The sequence below is a fragment of the Chrysoperla carnea genome, chromosome 1, assembly GCF_905475395.1.
Source record: "Chrysoperla carnea chromosome 1, inChrCarn1.1, whole genome shotgun sequence".
Classification (NCBI taxonomy): domain Eukaryota; kingdom Metazoa; phylum Arthropoda; class Insecta; order Neuroptera; family Chrysopidae; genus Chrysoperla; species Chrysoperla carnea.
The window spans coordinates 97,797,922-97,814,792 of record NC_058337.1 but is presented as its reverse complement, the minus strand read 5'-3'; the positions used below and the strand labels follow the sequence as shown (position 1 = coordinate 97,814,792).

At 27.1% G+C, this 16,871-nt stretch overlaps 1 protein-coding gene across 1 annotated transcript in view; it reads left to right on the top strand.

Annotated features, from left to right (window-relative positions):
* The first annotated feature begins 2,684 nt into the window (after positions 1 to 2,684).
* Positions 2,685 to 16,871, top strand: part of LOC123290827 (protein wingless) — a 51,944-nt gene continuing 37,757 nt past the window's right edge. Inside the window, exon 1 of the mRNA XM_044871165.1 lies at positions 2,685 to 2,719. The gene's annotated coding sequence lies outside the window, so the exon portion shown is untranslated. The remainder of the gene's footprint in view (positions 2,720 to 16,871) is intronic.

The following is a 16,871-nucleotide window of genomic DNA, read 5'->3' as shown; positions in this document are numbered from 1 at the left end:
TATACTAATGCACAATATATACATAATATTACTCTTAAATTTATCATTACTTCCGGAAATTATTTGAACAATTGGTGAATATAACAGAATATAACATTGCAGTATTTTAGTTGGCATATAGTCGCGTCACTGAATGCTTTCCTCGGAAGTCCTCGAACACCTTCGATTTTGATTTTTTTAACACGTTTTTATTAGCTTCATACGTATCTTATTATGTAATGGAAACTTTGAACATGATTTTGAACCCCTTCAAAACGTCGGATTAACTCGAAATTTGGAATACTTATCAAAGGCCGTTGAAAGAATAATAATTTAATAAGTTTATTTGATTATCCTTATCATAATTTTCAGGAATAACGATTTCCGTATCTGAAAACTTTTACATTTATTTCCGCTCCCACCATATTTATACTGAATTTTTTGATAAATAAAAAAAAAAAAAAAACAAAATAAATAATAGTTTAAAAAAACTAAAAAACACGCTTTTGTTACTAGCTGAACTAAATGGTACAAAATAATTTCTTTAAATTCAAAAAAATCATTATATCGAAGCGTGTGGTGCTTTTTAAGATATTTTATAATGACTTTACTTTTACCAATAATATCTGATCTGTCTATAAAATATTTACATTAATTGAAATATAGCACCCCATGCTTTTTTATTATAAAATGAGTTATAAAAGCACGTTCTTAAGTTTTTTTAAATATTATTTTTAATATTATATTTTAAATTATTTAAAATCAGAAACCTTTAACAGAGGAAAGAAATAACTATTTATACTGCTTAATTAAACGTATTTTTGCAACTTATATGTATACAAAAATCAGTTTTGGTAAATTATATATTTTAGTGCAAAACAGAAACCTTAATATTTCGAAAAACTAATGTTCAGTTTTTTTTTAACCATTTAATCGTTAATTGGTACTTATAATTCAAGAAAAATTGGTAGGGTGTTACTTTCTCGTAAGAATGTTAACAAATGTTAACATTTTTTAAGAACTTTTTCACAAAAATTTACACGGTAAGGTTTGATCGAAACTTCACTGCACGATAGATAAAGACTTAAGCTATTATAAAAATTAATTATTTGTCCTTGTAATCTAAATTTTTTTTTAAATTAACATGGGAGGCAAAAAATCCCCTTAAGTGCCTATGAAAAAATAGTCTTTTGTTTAAGTTATAACAATTTTGACTTATAATGTTCTTGATGTTTTAAAGTTAAACTTTTCCTGAGTAGCTTTCTCAATACTACGCTTGCTAATGACATATCCTAGGACCATACCTAAACAACTGTTTGACTGTCCTTAAATTTTGCTTCGAAAAAAGTATATATCCACATGTGAATAATTACACCGATAGCTATTTACAGAATTTTGTTCGAACCAATTTAGGCTTTGTAAGCCAATTCGATTTTAATAGTTTAAAAGAAATTGATTAATGATTAGGGTACATAAAATCGAACTCCCAGAACATGAGGAGTAAAATTGAGTTTTTTAAATTACGAACCATTTTTAACAAATTTCATCAAATGAATAATATGTAATCATATAGCGGTGCAAAGATGATGGTTTTTTGTGACCAAAATTTTATGACTCTTTGAAAATTATATTTATTGGTTGCTTAAAAAATTTATGCTTCTTGTCAGGAATACTTTCGTTTCTAAAAATTGCTTACTTCCTATTGTTAATTTTTGTTAATTACACAACAAAATTCGTGTCTACCTTACTAACGAAAAAAGATTAATTAAAATCGGATTAAAAAAAAAATTAATTAAAAAGCAAGCAACCATTATTATTGAAAAGGCACCTAATTTTTGAATTGAAATAATTAAAAATATATTTAAAAAAAAAATTCCAAAATACAATTATAAAATTCTATAATAATAACTAATAAATATATTTTAATAAAAATGTACAGAGGCGTACCCAGTAAAGATGATTGGTCATTGAAGTCTCCGCCTCGATACACGTGTAACATGTATACCACGTGGTAAATACTGCGTACGCATAGTATTGTGTCCAGCCCAGGTAGGTACTCACCGTGTGCACCGTCCGTCTGTTGTTCAGGTTTGGTCATTGTAAAAGATAAAAGTACTTTGGTATATTAGTTATATTTATATTATGTTTTTAACCAGCAACGATTATCCAAACACACTTACACAAAAAAAAAACAGAAACAGTTCCGCGATTAATATTGTTCTAGTATGTTCCAAATACTAATTCGTTAATCATCGTAAAAATTCGGCAGTGTGTGAGAAATTTTAAGTTTTTTTTTTTTTTTTGGAATAGTTTTTGGAAAGAAATTTAACCAACCCCCTTTTTGTAAGTGACACAGTAAAACACCCGCCCTTATAACCGTGTGTGTGAATGAAAGAGAAACTCTTAAGGGTTTTTAAAGATTTATTTTTAGAATTTAGTGTAGATACTTCACTCTTACGGTAAAAACACTTACAAAAAAATCATGTTCGGTTCATCATCAGTGTTTGCGAATATTTAAAAATTATTGTTTTATTAATTTATTAAACTGTATTTTCTTTTTTAAAATTATTATAAACTTTTTTTAAAATTTAAATATAAAAATGAATGTGATCAGTGTGAATAAAGTGTTTTTAATATTAATGACATTATTTATAATTGATTTGGATATTAGTTGTAGTAAAAATTCAGCGACGACAATTGTCAAAGTGAATAAACATAAGGGTAAAGGAAGTACTTGGTGGTAAGGGCATATTTTTGTTTATTAATTTTGTTAAGGTTATTCAAATCATACAAATCAAGAAAAAAAATTACGCTTATTGTATTCTAAATGTAATTTTAAAAACATGGGCGGCGGATCAAGAATTGGCCTGAAATAATTCGGCTAAAAACTTAAATCTTAGTTAAAAGATGAACAGTAGTTCTATTAGAAGAAAATCTGAAATAATTTTTATTCAATTTTACAAATATATTTAAAGTCTTTTTTATTATTAAGTTCGATTTTAATGAAAAGTGATATATTTCTACAGACTATAGTACCATTCTACAGTTTTCTACAATGTCACTGTGGAAATATACACTATTTTTCATTAAAATAAACAACCTCCTTTTCATCCCCACTAGCGGTGGGGTGGCGGTGCGGTGTTTAAAATATAATTTACTTTAATTGTTTTATTTTAATTTATATTTAATTCACATGAGATCTTGAAAATTTTTCTATTGAGTAAAATCTTTAAAATCATTTGTATTTTTCCTTGAATTATATTCATGTATTTCCATAGTTTTTAGAATTTTTCTTTGGTTGAAATTTTCCGTGATTAAATAATAAATATTAAAAAAAAATTCGTAGCGCAGAGCTGCGTTAGCTAAGCGAATTCTCTCAGAGATTCTAAAAGTAACACGTTTTTCTATAAATCGAATATTTCATTTTTAATTTTGCAAGAATTTTTATTTCGAAAACTAAGCTCTTAGAGAAAAAATTACACGAGTACTTTATTTAAGGGAGAGATTTAAGGGAAAAATCTAATTAAAAAATACAAAAATATTTTTATTTTGAAAAAATTCAATATTTTGTACTTTGCGCACAAATACCCCCCCCCACTCCTTGTTTATCGGTCGATTTTTCTCATTAACGAACTTGACTTTTCAATAAAAAAAACCCTTCTTGATCCCAAATTTTATTCAAATCATCATTTTAACGATGGTCATTTTTGACATCTAGTATGTAGGATCGATGAAAATTTGAAGAAATTTTCCCAAAATTTTATTAGCAGTACAAAAGCAATAGCGTCATTTCCTTCGGCAATTCGCTAAAGATTAGAAGTCTTCTACAAACTTTTGTGCAAAAAATCTGAAACAGAAGTAATATCATAAGAAATTACGGTTTTATTTTGGAGAAATATTCTTTTGTAAAAAGTATTTCTTTAATCGTTCTTATTTGTTAGTTATTTAATATTTCATGAATTAGATAGTTACCTATTTTTAAAATTTGATTTATTTCTCTGAAAGATATAATTTTGTTTCTGATTTATGAAAAATTCAAAAGTTAATGTTTATTTTGCGTTCCTAATCGAAGAACCTTATTATTTTATGCAAATACAGCATTTAATTTCTTAGACAGTTTCTAATTGCATTCAAAAGTATTCAGCAATTTTATAATGAATAACGCTGATCTTGTTGTTTCTAAGTAAATCATCTGTCACCTGATTGTAAAACATATATTGATGTTATGTTTTTATTCAATAAAAATTTTGTATTTCCGGCGTATTTTTAATATTTTTAAATTGGAAATGTTAAATTTTACTTTAAGAGTAGGTATGATATGACCATATAAAAATATATGTAAATTTATTTTTATGTTTTAAATAATATATGACCTTGAAAAGTGTTAATTACTAAAACAAATTTAAAAGTAAGTTATTTAACATAAACACGAAATGTTTTAAATGACAATTCATTTTTGTGGGTTAAATATCTTTTAATTTAGAAAGGTATTATGTAAGTTTTTTTGAAAAGTTTATAGTAGTGTAAATTTACAAAAATTGGTTTGTACGTATTTTGCAATTTATTGAAAAATATCACCGTTGAAATTCTAAGCATTCAGTTAAGGTGTTTAGATAACGTGTGCCAAAACCGTTATCTAAAAAAAAACCGCAATATTAGTAGAGTAACTTGCCAAAACCGTAATATTTGTAGAGTAAATATTACGAATTTTAATAGCAATTAAAATTTAACTAGAGAGAAAAATTAGAAAACCCATTTACCTAGAAAGCAATCGACGCTTTTTACATTTTAGTTTTACATACAAAAATTATTTTATTTTCAAAGAAAAAAAAAGGCTACAAAAGTTCAAACTTCTAGAAATATTAAACTTTTTAAAAACGTTTCTTTGGGATTTATTTTACCGCGGTGGTAAAATCCATTAAAATCCTCATCCATTGCATTGTACAAGATTTAATACGAGAAAATTAAACGGGGGAGTCGTTTAAATTATAAGACTACACCGTAATCATTTGTTTCAACAAACCTTCGTTCGTCACTGACAATATGGCGGCGTAAGCGTCTGCGGAACAATACCGTAGCTCTCACAAGTGTGCGTTCCATAGCGCTCACATGACTAAGCGCATGTGTGCGGGAAGAGTGACGCGTGATGAAATTATTTCAACACGAAATTTCAAATGTAGGCCTTTTTTACTCTCTAGATCTGATCTACCACAGGTACATTAAGGTATTTATAGCACATATAGCAATAAATGCTTGAATATTGACAGGCATATTTGAGCAAAAATGAAAGAAGTCTCAACGAAATAACATTTTAGATTTTAAACTTTCATAGAATGTTTGTTGAAGTACATCGTTACATTAATAAATACTCCAGGTAACGGATTAAATTAAACTTTTCTTGTTTCTTAAGGTAGTACTATCGGTAATAGACTTTGCATTCACAATTAAATGAAACTTGACATATTTGTCCATTATTATATCATAATTAACCAGTTAAATTTTTAGGGGCCTCCAGAGAACTGAAAATCTGAACGTCCAGTTTTGTGAAATAAAATAATATCTGTGATTTCCTATAAGGATCAATGTTAAAATATCTTTTTTTCAGTGCTCTGAAGGCCCCTAAAAATTTAACTGGTGAATTATGATATAATAATGGACTATACCAAGTTTCATTAAATTCTGAATGCAAAGTCTATTACCGATAGTACTACCTTAATTTGAGGGTAAAGGTGTCAACACATTGTTCCCTTATTTAATTAATACAAATAAGTATCTATTAAAAAAATTAATTATTCAAATTTTAACGCATATTTTTAACATAAATAATTCGAATTATCTTTTAACTCATCTTCAAAAACCAGCTTTATTCATTATAATGAAACATTAAAAAAAAAAAAATTTTCATGTGTGCTAATTTTAAATAATTCACTATAAAAATAATCACAAAATTGACAGACAATAAAGTTTAAAAAATATAAGAAAAACCAGCAGCGCGAAGACAATCGTGTGTGCATTTTGTATATGTATTTTTATGTGCATTGAAAACACAATTGCTTTTCAATTGTCAATAAATTGAACAATGATTTATTTATTGATGTGGTTGTTTATATAAAAGCAAAAAAAAAAAAACGGAATGCCAATCATAAACAATTTGTTTTATTGAATAATCGATATTTAATAATAATGAAATGGTACAAAAAAAAAACTTGTGCAAATCACGTACCAATGTAATACATGTTTGAAAAATTCTGTTTGACATTCTTTTAAAACATATATTTGGCTTTGGTTATTTGTGGCTCGTCGCAGACAAAGTAGGAGGAACAGTCAGTGCGATATTATTTAATTTAGTTGGCCAACTAAAGACCGGAAAAATGATTGGAATTTAATTTTTTCGATTTCAAGCTAGAATGCTTTATCTCTATTTATCTATTCGCTTGATATTAGTTCTTGATATTTTTAGGACCCTCTCTAATGCGTACTATATATTAAGGTACCTGCGACATTTGAGGCCAACTTATATTTAGGAGACAAATTATAATTTCTTGCATAGCTAGTACACTTTGTTGTAGTTCAACAAAACTAAAAGGCTACAAATTTAAAACTTTTTGAAATATTTGGCTTTTTAAAAACCTTTTCCTTGGGCCATAAAACAAAAAAACTTACCCTTTCTTAGGATTAAAAGTTATAAAACTACACAGGAACCTATTACTTCAATAAAGCACTTTTCACTGACAAGATGGTTGCGGACCAATACCGCGGAGCTCGCACCAAATAATCGCATGTGTGCGTAAAGAGCGAGGTGCGAAACTTTCAATTTACCTCAGATACTATTACTCTATTTTCATGAATAACTCACAAAGAATAAAAATACTGCACTGGAATTGCAGCCTTGTATTTGTAATTTTCTGCCTATTTATGGTCTCATGGCATGGCAACAATTTTGAGAAAGAATCAGACGAAAAAATTCATCAAAAATACGTGTTTGCATTCTGAATAAAAATTGAGCTATGATGAAGGTAACTGAAAGGAGTATATGTGATAAAAATTCATATTTGGTGATAATGCTGATAAAAACTTTTATTTATTGTAGGTTTTTATTTCCAGTTCTTATGGCAAACCTATGGGAAAATTTGTTTCGATAAAATTTAACGAGAAATCAAATTTAAGAACTGAATAGAGCATTACTATTATATCCCAAAGAGTCAGAAAATTTGACCAATTTACTTCAAAATTAATATCTCGAAAACTCCTTCTTTTTATCAATTGTGTCGAGATATTTTTTTTATAACGTAAGAAATAGTTTCACATCCTTTGAGTAGTGAAATCGCAAAATTTGTAGCTGATTATCTCGCGATCTAAACGACCGAAAATGCGGCAACTTCGGAATCTCACAGTTAACGTTATTCTAAGTCTGTGAAAAGAAATAGGCCAAATCTGTCGATAGGTGCATTCATGCTAGAATTATCTTAAATTGATATAGCTTTAAAAGATTCAAGCAGATCAACCGTTTTTACAATAAAGTTTACTATACAAAATATGCAATACCTCCTTGTAGTCCGCATATACCTATCTACTGGCTATTTTCAGAATTTTCCGGTGCCTACTATTTAAGGTATGTGGGCATGATCATTTGATTGATCGCCATTAGGCTGTCTAAGTGGGACTGAATCGTGGGACTGAATCGTCGGTTAAAGTCGAACAGATACTGCTAAAGTATAGTCGTGTCATTATGAAACACCCTATATAATTAAAATAACTTAAAAAGTTACACTTAAATTTATAATTTTGAAAAAAACGTCCCACTTTTTATACCTTCAACAGTATTCCGTTGTACTGTTTAATCATTTTATGATCATGTTTCTTATTGTAATTTGTAACCTTCTAAGGTTTATTGTCAAGGTAGTTTAGGGTAATAATAAAATTTTTAGTTGATTAATAAAAAAAAAGGCAACAGACTCAATTAAAAATGACGCCTTCTATTTAATTATTATGATGCATAAATATACTTATACACATACAAATCGAGGACTTTTATAATTAATATTTCAATGATTAAGAAATTTTTATAGATATATCTAAAAATAGAATTATATTATATTAAATTATTTTATAACATTTTTTTTTACTTTAATATACAAACATTTATATAATCAGATAATATATACAAATGTTGGATCCGTTTCACTATATAAATTTATTATATTATTCATTAATTAAATAATTAATACAATTTGCATAGAAATTATTATTTTATTAATAATTATTATAATTAATTATATAAAATTTATTACAATTTTATTAAATAATTTTATATTGGTATTATTATTATTTTAAATGATATTTATAAAAATGAGTCATTTTATAACAAATTTTTTTAATGTTTTAATTCCTTGATGAGTAATTGCTAAAAATTTTGGGGTAGTAGTAATTTTTTATTTTCGAAAGGATAACAGGGACAAATAAAAATTACCCGTTCGATACATGGGCCATAGATAGATCAAAAATATTAATATCATAATATTTCCGCGAAATCATGATATTTTACACGTAAAGAACAAAATCGTTTTAGCACTTTTTTTTTAATTTGGTTATGTATCAATGAATTTATGTAACGAAAACTTTGAAGGTGATATTCACTCACTAGAAATCGTCGGATTGAATTGAAACTTCACATACTTATCAAGAATCGATGACAATGCAATAATTTGTCCGATTATCTTGATAACGATCTTCAGGATTAACAATTTACTAAAAAAATCATTTATGGTGGAAGCGCAGATAACATTAACTAATATCAATAAATAATTTTTTAAAATATTTTATAATGACTTTTATTTTACCAATAATAGTCAATATAAGATTTTCAATAATTGAAATCTAGCACCCCACGCTTTTATTACTATGAAATTATTGTTTTCTTAACTGAAGTTACAGAAATTATTTTCTATTTTTTAGTTCAGCTAATTACAAAAATGTGATTTTTTAGTTTTTTAAGCTATTATTTATTTGATCAGACTTAGCATGGTCAATTTCGCCTTGATTTGAATCTAAGTTACACGGATCTTCACGGGTTCTTAACTTATTGTAGACAAATAAGTTAACAGGTTACTTTAAGTATTATTGAAATTAACTAAAAACTTTTTAATATAATTGTGTCAAAATGCAGGTGTAAGTAATATCATTTTCAATTTTTCAAGAAATACTATTTGAAGCGAATTTAATCTTAGCCAGAACGAATTTTTAAATAACGTATTTAGGTCTATGGAATGTTTTTTTAGAGATTTTATCAGGTAAAATAAAAAAATGAATAAATATTTTTTAATATTTTAAAGTGTATTTTAAGAGAAAATTAAAAAAATTTTTAATGCCAATTTTCCACTTTAAATTACTTTATGGTAACAAATAATATTCAAGTAACAGTATAATCAACGAAGCCTTTGATTTTGTGACAAAATAGTCGGTAGGTAGGTAGTTTATTCAATGCCACAGACTTTCATTTTTGGCATAAGGTATAAAATTTTGAGCAGTTTATACTGACACTTTCGTAAAAGTTTACGACATGTGCACCAACGAGCCTCCTTATTCTCAACACCCAGTTCATATAATTTTCAAATTTTTATCCATATTTGTCTATAGAAGATCAGATAACTTGAACCAACGTAATTCCAGAACCTTGCTTACTTTGTAACAATTATTTACAAGGACTTTTTTAAATTTATGAGCATTCTTCATTGAATTTTTTGGTAATAAGAAAAATCTTTCAGCATCTTCGAAAATATAGGCACAAAGATACTCACCCTGCAATAACATAACGAAAAAGGGTATTCAACATCAAAGCATGAAATTAATATGTTATATTAAATTATTTATTAAAATGTGCCTACACAAGAAATAACGTGACAACGTATTAGAGAGGAGAAGGGGACACAAATTACGTGACGAGAACACTTTTACAAATCACGCACAATACATTAATTTTATATAAATTATATCATTGAAGAAATACACATACCTACACATAAGATTCATTAAATTTATTATCAGATTTTAAAATCAAATTTTTTGTTTTGTTATATTAAAATGAAATTATTATATTTACTGATGTAAATGAATTAACTTGTATTATACTAATCAACAAAAAATGATCCACTTATACTACAGTTTGGAAAAAGCATGACATATAATTTTAACATATAAATAATTACTATGGAAATGAATGGTCAAATAAACATGGCTCAATTCATTTCGAAAAGTGAAATGGTAAAATATTAGGGAATATTCATGTCTTTTTTTTTATATTTTTAGTTCATTGTTTACACCGTTATAACAAAGTAAAAAATATAAACAATGAATAAAAATGCTGTGTTTAAGTGTAAAAAAATATTTAAAATACATTATAATTTTGAGATATTTAAACGCAGTTTTTTGGCGCTCTCTGTTGATGACGTATAAGTACGTGATCTGTCAATTGGTGGCAGTACAATGTATAATTTACACTTTAAAAAAATGAATTTACAACATAGAATTTACACACGTTATTATTAAGTTTCTTAATAAAAAGCCGTAGAATAGTATAATTTGATGAAATACCATATAAAATGTAAGTAATTAATATCATACAGTATGTCAACAAATTTGACAAGCCCGTACTATGATGTCACGTCCGTATAAAAATTTGAATTTCCGTTTTAGAAATTTTTAAATTCCCTCACTGAATTTGCACTTTTAGTAATTAATTTTAAGTAATTAAATAGTTATTAATTACTAAAATAATGATTTAGTTGAAATTTAAATTTCATGAATATTCCCTATTAAGTATCCTTTTCATCTCATCTGATGTCCTTGACCATCACTTTGATATTGATTTACGAAAGGGTGTTATAAGTTTAAAGTGTTTAGCTGTGCGTCTGTGTGTTTCTCAGTGACAACGTAGCTCCGAAACGGTCGAACCGATTCGATTGAGAATATTTTATAGCAAAGTTTCCAAAAATTGGTTTAAAATTAATAAATCGCATTTGTCGGGGATTTTTTAAATTTTGTAAATTTCACTTTTATACTCTTTATGATGACTTCATTACGGATATCTTATATTTTCTACATATACTTAGTAATAGAATATTCAATGCAGGTTTGTTTCATATAAAAGTAAACACATCATTCAGTGTGTTTTTGTTAAAATTAACTGCTTGTTAAATTTGTAGGCATTATTTCTTCATCTAGATCGTGATTAGATGTCTTATTTTCATTGTCTTAATTTATTGTATATTTTGTATAAATTATTTTAAAAATATTTTTTATTATTTTGAAACAAAAGAAATTATAAAATAAGAATTTCGAATATTATTAACACTTTTACAATACCTACATCTCTCATAGTATGTTTTTAAGTTTCTAAAGAAAATTATTGTTTTCATTCTGAAAATCAAAATCAGTAATTATGTGATATATTAAACACCATTAAAGAATCTTATTTGTACATACCTACCTGTGTGTTTATGTTCGAATTTTATGGGCAAAATTACCTCCAGACAAACTTGTTCTTTAAATTTTTATCAGGCTGAACATTTAGAAAGGTGCGTATGGAGAGAGACGAAATACAAAACTTGAAAGTTTTCACTTAGTATTAATGAATCAGGAATATTTTTCTTAACCAATGTTGTAGAAAATAAAATTTGACTTATCTACCAATTTATCACGTTTTTTCTAAACTAATATTAACAAAAATGCTTACAATTTTAAAGTTCTTAAAAACAGGAAGCTACTGTTAGGTTAAGGTTAGGTTAACCCTAACCTAAGATACTGTTAAACTCGAAATAAAACGACAGTTAAACTCGAAATGTTACAGTTAATAGTTAGATACAGAGAGTAGTTGTTTCGATTTAATGCAAGAATGACAAATTTTTAAGTCGCATTTACTCCGAAAGCTGACGATTTTCGAGAAAATGGTTTAGATGGAAAATTTTAAGGTCCAATCTGATTTAGAACATAATGCAGTTTTTTTGCTCTTTGCAGTTTTGTTTTAGTTACTTTGTGATTGTTTAACTACAAGCCGAAAAATTTGCCATCATAGATTAAAATGGCCCACCCTGCATATCTATGGATCGTTTTTTATACCATATATGGAAAAATAATAATTTTATCATTGGGTTTTCAGTGCTGTTTTAGAGGATATACAGCGGTATACGGCGTATACCCTGTGGTTTAACCCGAGAAGATAACGTATTCTCCGTGCTTGTTGAAAACCGAACAATTTTTACACATTAAGCTTTTAGCGTATGTCTATCCCTTTATTTTAAGATTACAGCACTGGTTTTCGAATATTTCGCAAAAAAATAGGGTCATAAAGTATACAAATAAATGCCCAATGAAAATGTAAAGTCAAGAAAAATTTATTATCCCATCGCTTTCACATAATTTTTTTCCATATTCAAGACTGGTATATTTAGTCTCTTATAGTTACCCCCCTGCTATATTTAGCCTCTTTTGTCCCCTCCCAAGTCGAAGTGAGGAAATGGAGCACTATCATCGTTCACTTTTTTACAGTCTATTTTCGTATGCTTTATACATGACGAATGATAAGTTTTATCATAATCTATTAATGAATACATTTATTTACTGAATCAGAAAGTTCTTGGTATGGTCTACAAAGATCATGTCCAACACGACTTTATTTTTTGTTTGTAAAGAGATTTGTATCAAATAAATATGTGTGGTAGTTGTGGGTATGTTTGGTCGTTCTTCTGTTCATTCCTTAAAAAGTTATAGTTTTTGATGACAACTTTGTGTGTTACGTGACTAAAATTGTAATTGTACTTTTTAACTATAATGTTTATGTATATTTACATTTTTAACGCCCAATGTTTTAAAAGAAATAATCTTGTTTTTTTTTTTAACATTTAATTTTCTGTATTATAAACTTTTCACACAATATTTTTAGTTGTTTTTATTTTATCATGTTTTAACATAAAAGGTGATGAGTTGTTTTTTGAAAATACAAATTAGATTTTTTTCTTTGTTGTATCCTCATACAGTCTTGGCGACGTTAAATATTACATATTTAACACGCTTGAATTAACTTGATTGTAAGTGATATTAGCCGCGTTCTCAGGCACAACAAGTGTACAACGATGTAGTGAATTTTCTCTTTCATTTTTAATCGAAAACTGAATCGATCAAAATTTAAAAATTGCTAGCTATCTTGGATTCTGAAAACAACAAAATTTTCCACAAGATAATTCGAAAATATGAGTTAAAATTGGAAGAAATAAATGGTGGAAGCGCTGATAAAATAAAACCAGCAAAAACAAAAAAAATCATGGGGATAATAGAAGTGAAAACTTAAAACTTTGGAATAACTTTGTTTTTTTTTAATTTTTCCTAAATTATAGCAAGAATACTTAAAATTTCATTATTTGTAAATCGAAATTATTAATATGGCTAGTAAAAACTATTATAAAAAATAATGAAAATAATTAAACTGGGTTAGGTTTCAAACACAGATACTGATCCATCAGGCAGAATACCACTGATTCACCAGGCAAGTTAAATTCTGGTTGAATTTTTAGTATTTTTAAAGTAAGTTCAGTGCTTTTTCCTCATCCCAAAAGTTCCAAACGGACCGAAATAAGTTTTCACTTCAAAAACTCTTTAACGGATATTTTATCTTAAGTTACTCAATCAAGAAAATACCTTTCTTTTATTATACCATGTATATATGAAAAATAATAGTATATTAAGTTTAGTCCCAAGTTTGTAAAGCTTAAAAATATTGATGCTAGAAAAAAATTTTTTGTATAGCTGTTCATAGAATCATCAAATTGATCCATTTCGGTAGTCGGTCCGCCTGTCTGTGAACACGATAACTCAAAAACAAAAAAGCTATCCAGCTGCTTTTACAACGCACTCAGGACATAAAAAGTGAGGTCAAGTTTGTAAATGAGCAACATAGGTCAATTGGGTCTTGGGTCTTGGGACCCATCTTGTAAACCATTAGAGATAGAATAAAAGTTTAAGTGTAAAAAATGTTCCTTATCAAAATAAAACTACTTTTGTTTGAAACATTTTTTTTAAACATCACTGTTTACTCACGAGGGCACACATAAGATGCAAATTTTATAGTATGTATTAATATGGGATTATCAGTTATGTATTGTAAGGTGATAGAGTAATCAACACTGTCTATACATGGTATTTCAACAATTTACTCAGTCAATTGTTTGTGTTCACTTGTTTTTCGTTTATATCTAAATTAAAATATTACTTTCTACACTAATACAGTATAAATATGATTAAAGCATTCTTATGTAATACGCCAAGTTCTTAGAATTGCTCTCTATCTTCTATTTCTTGATTGATCTACCAGTTCAAATACTAAATTTAGAAAATAAATATTATTTTTATATTTATATTAAAAAAATAATACTTTTTGGCATATTTATGAAGAATAATTATTTAAAAAAATTTATAACATTTGTGTTTTAAAAAAAATATGTACATATTAAAATTTACGTTTAATATTAAGCAAATAAAGACCCATTTTTATAGATAAAAATTTTAATCTTTATATAACCAAAAGACTAAAAAAAAATGTATTATCAGACTTTTTATAGTATTTTGTCATTGACATTATTATTAGTAAAACAAATTATAACACTTATTATTATACCATGTATATGAAATATACCAAGGTATACTAAGTTTAGTCCCAAGTTTGCAACACTTAAAAATATTGATGCTATTAACAAAATTTTGGTATAGGTGTTTATAAAATCACCTAATTAGTCCATTTTCGGTTGTCTGCCCGCCTGTCTCTTAACACGATAACTAAAAAAAAAAAAAATATCAAGCTGAAATTTTACAGCGTATTTAGGACGTAAAAAGTGAGGTCGAGTTCGTAAATGAGCAACATAGGTCAATTGGGTCTTGGGTCCGTAGAACCCATCTTGTAAACCGTTAGAGATAGAACAAAAGTTTAAATGTAAAAAATATTCCTTATTAAAATATAATCAACTTTTGTTCGAAACATTTTTTCGTAAACATCACTGTTTACCCGTGAGGTCGCAAATTATGCGTAAATTGTATAGTATATATTATTTGGGAATATCAGTTAGGTGCGTGTGACATGTATAGGTATATATGTAATGTGATAGAGTAATCAACACTATCTATGCATGGTATTTCAACAATTAACTCACTCAATTGTTTGTTTTCACTTGTTTTTTCTTAATTCAAATTATAAGGCGTTATAAAATAAATAATTTTTTTTGGGGACTAAAATAAATAAAATTTCTTAAAAACTGAGTATTTGATTTGAATTTTTTTTTTCGATTACTTTGAAATTAGTCAATTGTTTGGAATTTTTGTTTGTGATTTATGATGATATTTGTTTAATTTGAAAAATACAAACTGGTTAAGGTATATTTTTTTTTGTATAAGTATATTATTTTTAATTTATTTAGAAGTTTATTAGACCAATGACCTATGGGAATAGTTTCATAATTTTTATAAGTTTTGAAACATTTTGTTCTTATTTGTTCTGATTAATTTATTCGAGAAATTCGTTTCGACGTTTTTATTTCAATAATCTTTAGATACCCACTAATAAAATGTTTTCAAATCTCCAAAGAATATATCAGAGAGCCAGTCATATAAAGGAATTTATTGATCGAGTATATTTACTTGAGCTAAGTCTGATGTTCTTGGTTTAAGAGAAAGAAAACGTCTTCTTAAATAATTGCCTCTAAAGCTCCCAAAATAATTATAGAGCTCAAATAGTCAGCGAAAAGATATTAAACACATATAGGGAATGACAATGAGCCTCTGGCCTCCAAGTAAGAGTGTTTTACTGTTGAACCTGCCCTTCAAGGTAACTACATATCTAAAAAATAATAATGATTTAATTATGTATAAAATTTGATGAAAAGTGATAGTGAAAATGATTTTTTAGATTTTAACAGTTAGATTTTAACAGATAGCAAAACAACTTTCCAAAAATGCGAATATATGGACTTATCTTAGCATATTAATTCAGAAACCAATAAAAACATTCACATTTAATTCACATTCTCAGTGACACGTTATTTATAATTTTCATGCTTTTAATCTTTTTGTGTGACCACACAACCTTAAAATAAGTTTTTTCTAAATTTACTAAAGAGCTTTTGGTAGTAGAAAAGTGACTGCTAATTTCAGTGAAAATTTTTGTCTATGTAACAATAAAATTTTGAAAGAGGAAAAAACTATTTGCAATTTTACCCGACTGTCAGAGAGTGGTTATGTTTTTCGCGCGTATCTTGTATGTTTGTAAATTTCTTTATAAAATATTTCGTATGTTCCAAACCGCTCGATGGATTCTGACAGTTAAGATATCCGTTATATTTGCCTTAAAACGGTTCCAAGGGTTCTTAGGTATGTGTTTGGAAAAAAAAAATAAAATGACGGATTTTTGGAGTGAAATCGTTTTAATATAGTATAATAAGAGGATTTTTTAGCATCGGGACACTAAAAAGTCAAAAATAAACGAAATAATTAAAAAATAAAAAATCCGATTGCATTAAATAAAATCCGAAAATGTAGAACCAAGTCCCGTATTCTAAATAGCGACTTTAACAATCGGAGCCCATTAAAATATAGATCGGCTCAAATTTTCCCAATAATGGGTCGCGACTGTTAGAATCGCTTTGTAATGTACTGGCTTTGTTTTTTTATTTATTGTTAATACATATGACAGACCTGAAGTCTACACTAAACTATTCGTTACTATAGTTTTATCTTAAAAGTTTTAGACTCTTATAATAATATATTATGTATTATTATTCAGAGTCAAAGCTGTTATCTGAATGACATATGACAAAGTATTATTTGATGAATAGCATTGTGTGACAAGTGACATT